The sequence below is a fragment of the Anolis sagrei genome, chromosome 1 (assembly GCF_037176765.1).
Source record: "Anolis sagrei isolate rAnoSag1 chromosome 1, rAnoSag1.mat, whole genome shotgun sequence".
NCBI lineage: Eukaryota > Metazoa > Chordata > Lepidosauria > Squamata > Dactyloidae > Anolis > Anolis sagrei.
Window position 1 is genome coordinate 3065362 of NC_090021.1, and position 12216 is coordinate 3077577.

At 45.8% G+C, this 12216-nt stretch overlaps 1 protein-coding gene across 1 annotated transcript in view; it reads left to right on the plus strand.

Moving 5' to 3' along the window:
* The first annotated feature begins 9448 nt into the window (after nt 1-9448).
* The window catches only part of CLU (clusterin), a 38703-nt gene continuing 35935 nt past the window's right edge, over nt 9449-12216 (plus strand). The window contains exon 1 of the mRNA XM_067471513.1: nt 9449-9529. The gene's annotated coding sequence lies outside the window, so the exon portion shown is untranslated. The remainder of the gene's footprint in view (nt 9530-12216) is intronic.

Here is a 12216-nt window from a genome sequence, read left to right on the forward strand (position 1 = left end):
TATTCCTCGCTGTGTATCTGACTTTTTCCTGACCCTTTTTGCCCCATTCCCCTTGGAAAAAATGTATAAAAAATATAAGGAAGCCACCCTGACCCTGAAAAGGAAGAAATTAACAGTTGAAAGAACCCTTATCAAAAGACATTATTTGCATGGACTATAACAAAGGATCGTGGCCTCTGGCATCGGAGGTTTTGGCCACCAGAGGAAACGACCGCTTGGCAATTTTGATTATATCACAATGGGACAGAGGGGAGCCTTCAGAAAACTGCACCTCACCCTGATCTGTCAACCATTCCATCTCTCTACTAAAACATCCACTCAAAGTTTTCCCCCATTGTTCCTCTGTTTTGGCATGGAAGAAAATCCGGATTATGGCAGTATCGCCAACATCAATGCTTATTAGACACTCAAAGAACAATAGAAGGCTAGCTCGTAGGCCTTTAGGACTCACCAGCCCCTTGGACATTTCCTGAATTTCCATAATCCACTCAAGAATGCATTGTATTCCTTTGTCCTGCCTCCCTCTCTCCTGATTCGCTGAAGCGTCGAGGCAGCCAAAGCCCTGTGATTGGCCCAGGCACACAGCATAAAACCTTGCGATTGGCCCAGGTGCTTGAGAGGCAGCCAAGCCTCCTTCCAGCTGTTGAAGCGCCAGCCAATCACCTTCAAGCCAGGTGGAGGGCGGAGAGCGGGAGATTGGCTTTTATTTGTACTCATGCATGCTTAGCTTGGCGAATATTGCTGCTTTGCATCCTTTTCAGCTGAATCGCAATAAAATCATCTCGGTGGCACTTCCTTCAACTTTGGTGAGATTTCTTTGGGGAACTCAGGAAAAGCCCTTTAAATTGGGCTTCTCTTTGCTCACCATTGTAGCGAGCCCTCTTTGGTGGGTTCACAGGGTCCCTCCTTCAGGGCCAGACCCTTTTAAATTACACCTCGATTTCAACGCCTCAATACTAAGGAACCTTGGGAGTTGTAGTTTGGTAAGGCACCACCACTTCTTGTCAGAGAAGTCTATAGACCTTGCAAAACTACAATTCCCAGTATCCCATAGCATTGAGCTATGGCACTTAGAGCAGTGCCGAGCTGCATTAATTACACAGTGTAGATGCACCCTTACTTTGCATGAACAAATTTGTACCTCCTGCAGAATCTTTCCTATTCTTTGGTGCTTTTTTTTGGGAAGGATGATGGGTCTTCTGTGCCATTTGGGTGGAGAAAGGATAGTTTGAAAATCTGGAAACTTATTTAGTTGAGTGAAGAATGCTTTGGTTTTGCTAAAGGCTTCAGAAGACTGTAGGTTCTAGTCTAGATGTTTACTTGCATGAGAGATGGAGAGCTTGGGTGTGCTGCCACCTTCTGGCCAATATTGGGAATTGCAGCCTGGCTTTATAAATTGACCATTTGGTATTTGGTACAAGAATAAGACTAAAAGGGGCATCTACACTGCAGAATTAATGCAGTTGGAGACCACTTTAGCTGCCATGGTCCAGTGCTATGGAATCTTGAACTACACATCTCGACTTACCCTTGGAAATTAATACTACCTTGTTGAAGGCTTTCATGGCCAGAATCACTGGGTTGTTGTAGGATTTTCAGGCTATATGGCCATGTTCTAGAAGCATTCTCTCCTGATGTTTTGCCTGCATCTATGGCAGGCATCCTGTGAGATTGTGAGACTTCACAACCTCACAACCTCTGAGGATGCTTACTTTCTTAGGTGATCCCTCGTTGCCCGAGTAGGATTGTCTTCCAAGATCGGTGTCCTGGCAGTGGGTCCGTAGGTGGCCGTGGAGCCCTATTCTTGACCTGCATGTTCTCCCGCAGTGAGGACAACAGTTTCCAGATGGAAGATGTTCCCAGTCAAGGTCAAGCCCTATTCTTGACCTGCATGTTCTCCCACAGAGAGGGCATCGGTTTTCAGGTGGGAGGTGGTCACGGTCAGGGTTGGCTTGATGCGCTTTCCTCTTGGTACATCTCTCCTTTCTCCCTCCATGCGTGCATCTTCAAATTCTACAGCACTGCTGGTCACAGCTGACCTCCAGCTGGAGCACTCAAGGGCCAGGACTTCCCAGTTCTCAATGTCAATGCCACAGTTTTTAAGGTTGACTTTGAGCCCATCTTTCAATCTCTTTTCCTGCCCTCTAACATTCAGTTTTCCGTTCTTGAGTTTGGAGTAAAGCAACTGCTTTGGGAGACGGTTACTGGGCTTTTGGACAATGTGGCCTTCAGTCCAGCAGAGTTGATGGCGGAGGACCATCACTTCAATGCTGGTGGTCTTTGCTTCTTCCAGCATGCTGACATTTCCCCACCTGTCTTCCCAAGAAATTTGCAGGATGTTACATAGGCATTGCTGATGGAATCATTCCAGGAGTTGGGTGTGACATCTGTAGACAGTCCACGTCTCGCAGGCATATAGCAGGGTTGGGAGGACAATCGCTTTATAACCAAGCACCTTGGTCACCTTATGGTCCTGATCCTCAAACATTCTCTGCTTCATTCAGAAGAATGCTGTACTTGCAGAGCTCAGGCAGAGTTGTATTTCAGTCTCAATGTTGACATCTGTAAATAGTCCACGTCTCACAGGCGTATAGCAGGGTTGAGAGGACAATAGCTTTATAAACAAGCACCTTGGTCTCCCTATGGATGTCCCGGTCCTCAAACACTCTCTGCTTCATTCGGAAGAATGCTGCACTCGCAGAGCTCAGGCAGTATTGTATTTTGGTGTCAGTGTTGACTTTTGTGGAGAGGTGGCTGCCAAGGGAGCGGAAATGGTCAACGTTTTCTAATGTTATGCCATTAAGCTGTATTTCTGGCATTGGAGAGGGGTTGGCTGGTGACTGCTGGAGGAGCATGTTGTTCAGTGACAGGCTGAGCTTCTCATCTGCTTCTTCAAAGGTGTTTAGAGTGGCTTGTAGGTCTTCTTCTGAATGCACACAGATGATGTTGTCATCAGCATATTGGAGTTCTATAACAGATGTTGTTGTGACTTTGGTTTTGGCTTTCAGTCTGCTGAAGTTAAACAGCTTGCCGTCTGTCCGAGAGATGATTTCCACTCCGGTGGGAAGCTTCCCATCAACAAGATGAAGTATCATAGTGATCATAGAATCATAGAATCATAGAATCATAGAATCTAAGAGTTGGAAGAGACCTCATGGGCCATCCAGTCCAACCCCATTCTGCCAAGAACCAGGAATATTGCATTCAAATCACCCCTGACAAATGGCCATCCAGCCTCTGCTTAAAAGCTTCCAAAGAAGGAGCCTCCACCACACTCCGGGGCAGAGAGTTCCACTGCTGAACGGCTCTCACAGTCAGGAAGTTCTTCCTGACGAAGATGGAGAATAAGGTTGGGGCAATAACACATCCCTTGTACCATTGCAAGTGGGTGGGTTGCAAGTGGGATGGCAGACTGGAGCAAGTTTTACAAATGGGGCTGCTATAGGATGCATCCAGTCCTGATGGAATAGATGCTGATCATAATTATAGGTAGGACTAAATTAGGAGGATCAGCCAATAGCCCAGAGGACAGGATCAGGATGTATCACACTACAGGAGATTCCATCCGAACATGAGGAAGAACTTCCTGACTGTGAGAGGGAATCCATGCAAGGGAATGGATTGGATGGCCTCAAGGGGTCCCTTCTATTGCGATGATTCCAGGATGCATGCAGGTGACACAGAGATCTGCAGATGGAAGCAAACTGGGGCTCCTTCTACACCAGTGGTTCTCCACCTTCCTAATGCCGTGACCCCTGAATACAGCCCCCCATGTGGTGGTGACCCCCAACCATAACATTGTTTTTGTTGCTACTTCATAACATTCATTTTACTACTGTTATAAATCATAATGTAAATATCAGATATGCAAGATGCATTTTCATTCACTGGGCCAAACTGGGCACAAACACCCAATGCACTTACATATAAATGCTAGTGGGGTTGGGGAAGGATTGGTTTTGTAATTTGGGAGTTGTAGTTGCTGGGATTTATAGTTCACCTATAATCAAAGAGCATTCTGAACTGCACCAGCGATGGATTTGAACCTAATTTGCCACCCAGAACTCCCATGACCAACGGAAAACACTGGAAAGGTTTGGTGGGTATTGACCTTGAGTTTGGGAGTTGTAGTTCACCTATATCCAGAGAACACTGTGGACTCACACAATGGTGGATCTGGACCAAACTTGGCACAAATACTCAATATGTGCAAATGTGAACACTGGTGGAGCCTGGGGAAAATAAACCTTGGCTTTTGGGAGTTGTAGTTGCTGGGATTTATAGTTCATTACAATCAAAGAACATTCTGAACTCCACCAACGATAGAATTGGCTCAAACTTCCCATATGGAATCCTCATGACCATCAGAAAATGCTGTGTTTTCTGATAGTCTTTGGCGACCCCTCTGACACCCCTTTGCGACCCCCTCAGGGGTCCCGACCCCCAGGTTGAGAAACACTGTTCTACACTGTCATGTAAAATCCAAACTAACTGCTTTCAACTGGATTATATAGCAGTGTAGACTCATATAATCCAGGTCAAAGCAGATAATGCGGATTATCTGATTTGATCATCTGGGTTTGATAGCAGTTTAGAAAGGATCAGAGTCTGGGTGGCCATCTGTCTGGAGGGCTTGGGTGGTATATCTTCCTGCCTGGCAGAAAGGGGTCAGTCTGGATGGCCTTTGGGGGACCCTTCTAGCTCTGTGTTTATCCTGGAGTGGAAAAGGCAGACTTAGACAAGATGTTGCAATAAATAAGCAGCAAGATGAAGGAAAGTCAAAAACAGAAACCGAGTCATCTGCGGTTTGTGTCGCAATGGAAAAGGATGAGTCAACAAAAGAGCTGATGCGACACCTCAAGACACTTTGCAACACTTGAGGAAGCAGTTGTGGAGAAAGGTCAGCCTGTCTATCTACACTGTGGAATGAATGCAGTTGGACATCACTTTGACCACCCTGGCTGAATACTATGGAATGCTTGGGAGTTGTAGTTGGATGTATTCCTGAGCTTTCTCTGCCTTTGGTGACTCGCCAAAACTACAACTTCCATAATTCCATAGCATTGGGTCAAAGCATTGAAAGAGGTCTTGAATTTCATTCGTTCTATGCTGTAGAGCAGGCAAGAGCAAACTTTGGCCCTCCAGGTGTTTTGGACTTCAACTCCCACAATTCCTAGCTTTGAGGTCGAGCCCCCAAGCTCCCTCAATCAAGTTGATCTGAACCGCAGCAGGGAGTTCCGCAGTTCCAGGACATCTGATTGGGCCAACAATGATGGGACTGTGGCCACAGCAGTAGTTTCAACTAAAAATCACCGTCTGCTTTCCTTTGTAACAACAGTGTAATAATCCCCAATAAAAGTATCCTTCAACTGCAACTTTTTCTCCTCGTAGTGATACATTGTGTCTCTTTACTGCCTCTAACACTCTCTAACATGAACCTTTCCCTTTCCGAGCCGCAGATCATTGTTAGCTCAGCCGGGAAGCTCTTACAGAATCCTGGGGAGGCTGAAACTGCGTTCCTCTGAACCATGGATACGGAAACCCTTTGGGGCCCCGTATCCACGGGTCAACAGATCGACTCCACTGTTGGCTCACCCAAGATGCTCTTATAGCATCCCGGGAAGGCTGAAACTGCGTTCCTCTGAACCGTTGATACGGAAACCCTTTGGGCCCCCGTATCCGTGGGTCAACAGATCAACTCCACTGTTGGCTCACCCAGGATGCTCTTATAGCATCCCGGGAAGGCTGAAACTGCGTTCCTCTGAACCGTTGATACGGAAACCCTTTGGGCCCCCGTATCCGCGGGACAACAGATCGACTCCACTGTTGGCTCACCCAGGATGCTCTTACAGCATCTTGGGGAGGCTGAAACTGTGTTCCTCTGAACCATGGATACGGAAACCCTTTGGGCCTCCGTATCCGCAGGTCAACAGATCGACTCCACTGTTGGCTCACCCAGGATGCTCGTACAGCATCCCGGGGAGGCTGAAACTGCGTTCCTCTGAACCGTGGATATGGAAACCCTTTGGGGCCCCGTATCCGCGGTCAACGGACCGACTCCAAACCGATGCCATTTTCTCCTAGACTAATTTTGTGACTAACTGTTATCTCACTTTTTCATTATGGACCCCTGCATCTCATGTGTGTCCAGAAGCCTGACAACTCTGGGGAACCTGCTGACCTCTGCTTCGGCAGAGTCTCCTAAATTCATGTTCAACATCGGCTTCAGGCCCTTTCCTGAAGCTGGGAAGGGCCTGAGGCCAGGAATTGTGGGAGTTGAAGTCCAAAACACCTGGAGGGCCAAAGTTTGCCCATGCCTGGTATAAAGGTAACCTTTGTTACATGCAGCCTTGATCAAGGTCATGTTCATTGCACATTCAAAAACCACACCTGTGAGAACATCCTTCATGAGGTTTGCAACATCTAAGCGGATTAAGAGATTGGAAGGGAAGTTCAAACGTTTTGGGTTTGTTTACTCTGAAAAGGAGGAAAAGGTGAATCAAGGGACAGAGGTGCAGAAAAGTAAACACAAGGCCCAAAAGATAGGTCGTACAATGGAATGCATGCAGTTTGACACCACTTCAGCTGATCCTGGGAGTTGTAGTTCCACAAGGTCTTCGGGATTTCTAGTGTAGTGAGGCACCACTACTATTTGGCAGAGAAGCCGAAGACCTTGTGGAATTACAACTCCCAGGATAAGCTAAGGTGGTGCCAAACTGCATGCATTCCATTGTACGATCTACCTTTTGGGCCTGTGTCTCCATACTGAGGAATGTTGGGAGTTGTAGTTTGATGAGATGCTTAGAGCTCTGTAGGCCCATTCATGCTATACAAGGGGCCTGGGATTTCTAGTTTAGCAAGGCGCTACTACTATTTGGCAGGGAAATAAGACCCCTTGTATAGCATGAAAGGGTCCACAGAGCTCTAAGTATCTCATCGAACTACAACTCCCGACACTCCTCAGTATGGAGCCACAGCCACAGCTCCATATTGAGGAGTGTCGGGAGTTGTAGTTCGATGAGATACTTAGAGCTCTGTGGACCCTTTCACACAGAACTCCCATGACCAACAGAAAATACTGGAAGGGTTTGGTGGACACTGACCTTGAGTTTTGGGAGTTGTAGTTCACCTACATCCAGAGAGCACTGTGGACTCAAACAATGATGGATCTGGACCAAACTTGGCATGGATACTTAATATGCCCAAATATGAACACTGGTGGAGTTTGGGGAAAATAGAGCTGGACATTTGGGAGTTGTATTTGCTGGGATTGATCACCTACAATCAAAGATCATTCAGAACCCCATCAATGGTAGAATTGGCCCAAACTTGGCACACAGAACTCCCATGACCAACAGAAAATACTGAAAGGGTTTGGTGGGCACTGACCTTGAGTTTTGGAGTTGTAGTTCACCTACATCCAGAGAGCACTGTGGACTCAAACAATGATGGATCTGGACCAAACTTGGCACGGATACTTAATATGCCCAAATGTGAACACTGGTAGAGTTTGGGGAAAATAGAGCTTCACATTTGGGAGTTGTATTTGCTGGGATTGATAGTTCACCTACAATCAAAGAGCATCCTGAACCCCACCAACGGTAGAATTGGGCTAAACTTCCCACACAGAACCCCCAGGACCAATACGAAATTCTGTGTTTTCTGGTGGTCTTTGCCGACCCCTCTGACACCCCCTCGTACCCCCCCCCCTTCCAGGGGTCCCCACTCCCAGGTTGAGAAACGCTGACCTAGAGTCATAAGAACCAGACATCCTGAGGAGTGAGGTTGAATGGGCCTTAAGAAGCATTGCTAACAACAAGGCAGCAGGAGACGACGGGATCCCAGCTGAACTGTTTAAAATCTTAAAAGATGATGCTGTCAAGGTGATGCATGCCATTTGCCAGCAAATATGGAAAACACAAGAATGGCCATCAGACTGGAAAAAATCAACTTATATCCCCATACCAAAAAAGGGAAATGCGAAAGACTGCTCAAACTTCCGTACAGTGGCCCTTATTTCTCATGCCAGTAAGGTAATGCTCAAGATCCTGCAAGGAAGACTCCAGCAATACATGGAGCGAGAGTTGCCAGATGTTCAAGCTGGGATTAGAAAAGGCAGAGGAATGAGAGACCAGATTGCCAATATCCGGATGCTGGAGAATGGAGAAAGGCAGGGAGTTTCAGAAAAACATCTACTTCTGCTTCATTGACTATTCCAAAGCCTTTGACTGTGTGGATCATAATAAATTGTGGCAAGTTCTTGGTGGGATGGGCATACCAAGCCCCCTTGTCTCTCTCCTGAGGAATCTGTACAAGGACCAAGGAGCAACAGTCAGAACTGACCACGGAACAGGAGACGGGTTCAAGATTGGGAAAGGCGTCCGGCAAGGCTGCATACTCTCACCCAACCTCTGTAACTGGTATGCAGAACACATCATGCGAGGATGTGCGGGGCTTGATGAATGCAAGGCTGGGGTGAAAATTGCTGGAAGAAACATTAACAACCTCAGATATGCAGATGACACCACTCTGATGGCCGAAAGCGAGGAGGAGCTGAGGAGCCTTCTAATCAAGGTGGAAGAAGAAAGCGCAAAAGCCGGGTTGCAGCTAAACATCAAAAAAACCAAGATGATGGCAACAAGAATGATTGACAACTGGAAAATAGAGGGAGAAACCGTGGAGGCTGTGACAGACTTTGTATTTCTAGGTGCAAAGATGACTGCAGATGCAGACTGTGGCCAGGAAATCAGAAGACGCTTCCTTCTTGGGAGGAGAGCAATGTCCAGTCTCGATAAAATAGTAAAGAGTAGAGACATCAGACTGGCAACCAAGATCCATTGCCTAGTCCAAGCCATGGTATTCGCTGTAGTCACATCTACGCATGTGAGAGCTGGACCTTCGGGAAGGCTGAGCGAAGGAAGAGAGATGCTTTTGAGCTGTGGTGTTGGAGGAAAGTGCTGAGAGTGCCTTGGACTGCGAGAAGATCCAACCAGTCCATCCTCCAGGAAATAAAGCCCGACTGCTCACTGGAAGGAAGGATACTAGAGACAAAGTTGAAGTACTTTGGCCACATCATGAGGAGACAGCAAAGCCTAGAGAAGACAATTATGCTGGGGAAAGTGGAAGGCAAAAGGAAGAGGGGCCAACCAAGGGCAAGATGGATGGATGGCATCCTTGAAGTGACTGGACTGACCTTGAGGGAGCTGGGGGTGGTAACGGCCGACAGGGAGCTCTGGCGTAGGCTGGTCCATGAGGTCACGAAGAGTCGGAGACGACTGAACGAATGAACAACAACAAAGAGTCATAAGGCTATGCTGTTTTCCCATTGGCGAGCGCTCCCTCTAGCGACCACTCTGGGTAGTGCGCCTTTTTGCGGATGGATTGAGAACTGGGGACCTGGATGGGGAAGGTGACGTCACAGCGGTGGGGGGGGGGGGGAGAAAAAGGAGGGAGGGGCTGTAGGATAAAAGGGCCGGAGTGCTGCTGCGCCATTCGGACAGTCCGAGGAGGGAAGAAGAGCCAAGGACAGGTAAGAAGGAGAGAGTGGGAGGGATTGCCTGAGGAAGGGGAGATGCAATGCACTGCAATGCAAGAGGGAAGGGATTACTTTTGCAAGGCTTGCAAAGTCCCCATCAAAAATATAAGCAAACACCATGTTAGTTTATCCCCCGGTCCATAAGAATGGGGTATGAGTCTGCAAAACACGCAAGTCAGCCCCCTTTTGGCCCATTCACACATGCATGCGTGCAAAAAGCGTGCAAGATGCGTGTTTGCGTTCTTTCCTGCTCCTGTGGTTGAGGAGGGAAGGAAAAAGAAAATAAACCCGCAAATTGACGCGCAGAGGGCGTCTCGTGTGAACGTGACATGGGGAACACGTGTCATCATGCGTGTTTGCAGATATTACATATTATGATTATTAGTTTGAACCCCGTTTTACTTTTTGGCTAGAGTTCTGTACTTATTTCCTCTTACAGAGCATCCTTTTTAAAGGGACCACAACTCCCAGCATGCTGGTTGGAGGATGATGGGACTTATGGGAGTTCCCAAGATCTGATTTATTTTGCAAATATTACATATTATGATTATTAGTTTGAACCCAGTTTCCCCTTTTGGCTCAAGTTCTGTGCCTATTCCCTACTATAGAGCATCTTTTTTAAAGGGACCACAACTCCCAGGATGCTGCTGGCAGGATGATGGGAGTTATAGTTTCTTCCAATTCCCAAAGCTGTGGTTTATTTTGCAAATACTACATATTATGATTATTAGTTTGAACCCCATTTTTTGGCTCAAGTTCTGTGCCTATTCCCTACTATAGAGCATCCTTTTTAAAGGGACCACAACTCCCAGTATGCTGCTTGCAGGCTGATGGGAGTTATAGTTTCTTCCAATTCCCAAACTCTGATTTATTTTGTGCCTATCCTATTTTGGACATTACATGCACCTTACATGGTCCCCTAACTATTGCAATATTTCGATTTTTATATTTTGATATATTATCATTATATGAATTTATATTGTATTGTTATTGCATTTATTATATTATAATATTATATTTGTTTACATACCACTTTCTTCTCTTCAGGCTGTGAACTATGCTAAAAACAATGCAGTATCCAATTTACATAGATCCTATTTTGTAATGTAATATTCTGATTTATTATACTGTATTTTAATACTATATTTATTACTAGCCGCCCCCTGCCACACGTTGTTGTGGATCTCATGGGGGTTCTGTGTGGAAGGTTTGGCCCAATTCTATAGTTGGTGGGATTCAGAATGCTCTTTGATTGTAGGTGAACTATAAATCCCAGCAACTACAACTCCTGAATGACAAGATTCTATTTTCCCCAAACTCTACCAGTGTTCACATTTGGGCATATTGAGTATTTGTGTAGAGTTTGGTCCAGATTCATCATTGTTTGAGTCCTCAGTGATCGCTGGATGTAGGTGAACTACAGCTCCAAAACCAAAGGACGTTGCCCACCAAACCCTTCCAGTATTTTCTGTTGGTCATGGGAGAACTGTGTGCCAAGTTTGGTTCAATTCCATCGTTGGTGGGGTTCAGAGTGCTCTTTGATTGTAGGTGAACTATAAATCCCAGTAACTACAATTCCCAAATGACGAAATCAATTTTTTTGAGTGAAGGACATACATTGGGTTGTTAGGTGCCTTGTGTCCAAATTTGGTGTCAATTCATCCAGTGGTTTTTGAGTTTTGTTAATCTCACAAATGAACATTACATTTTTATTTATATAGACTAGCCGTCCCCTGCTACGCTTTGCTGTGGCCCACTCTGTGTATATGTGTTTTGTGTGTTTGTGTATATGTGTTTTTGCATATATATATGGTTTTGCCCATGTGTTGTAATTTAATTTTTAGTTTTTTGGCTTTTTAAGTCTCTTCTGCTGTGTTTTTCAGTGTTTTTATGAGTGACAGTCATTCGTTGGTTTGATAGGCATATCGTGTCCAAATTTGGTGTCAATTTGTCCAGTGGTTTTTGAGTTATGTTAATCCCACAAACTAACAATACCTTTTTATTTATATAGACACTTATTTATATACTGCTTTCCTCTCTTAAAGCAGTAAACAGTGCTCAAAACAATGCAATATTTAATTTGCATGGATCCTATTTTGCATATTGCATCTCTCCTACATTGCATCCTCCCTTAAGTTTTTATTTAATGATTCCAATTAGTTAAAAGTAAAGGTTTCCCCTTGACATTAAGTCCAGTTGTGTCCAACTCGGGGACTCTGGTGCTCATCTCCATCTCTAAGTCAAAGACACCTCCAAGGTCATGTGGCCAGCATGACTGCATGGAGCACTGTTACCTTCCCGCCGGAGTGGTACCTATTGATCTCACATTTGCATGTTTTCAAACTGCTAGGTTGGCAGGAGCTGGAGCTAACAGCAGGAGCTCATCCTGCTCCCTGGATTTGAACTGCCGACCTTTTGGTCAGCAAGTTCAGCAGCTCAGCGGTTTAACCCACTGTGCCACCGAAGGCGCCTAACACCTCCCAAAAAAGAACCCCCCAGAAGCAACCAGCCAGTCTTTGAAGCTGCAAGGCCATTTAATGCTAAATTTTGCAGTTACCGTATCCTATTTTACACATTGCATATCTCCTGCCTTTTATTTACCCTGTCTTCTTTTTAAAATCTAATATTTGGATTTATTTGTGCATTAATCCTGTATTTTGAATTTATTTGTGCATTGATCC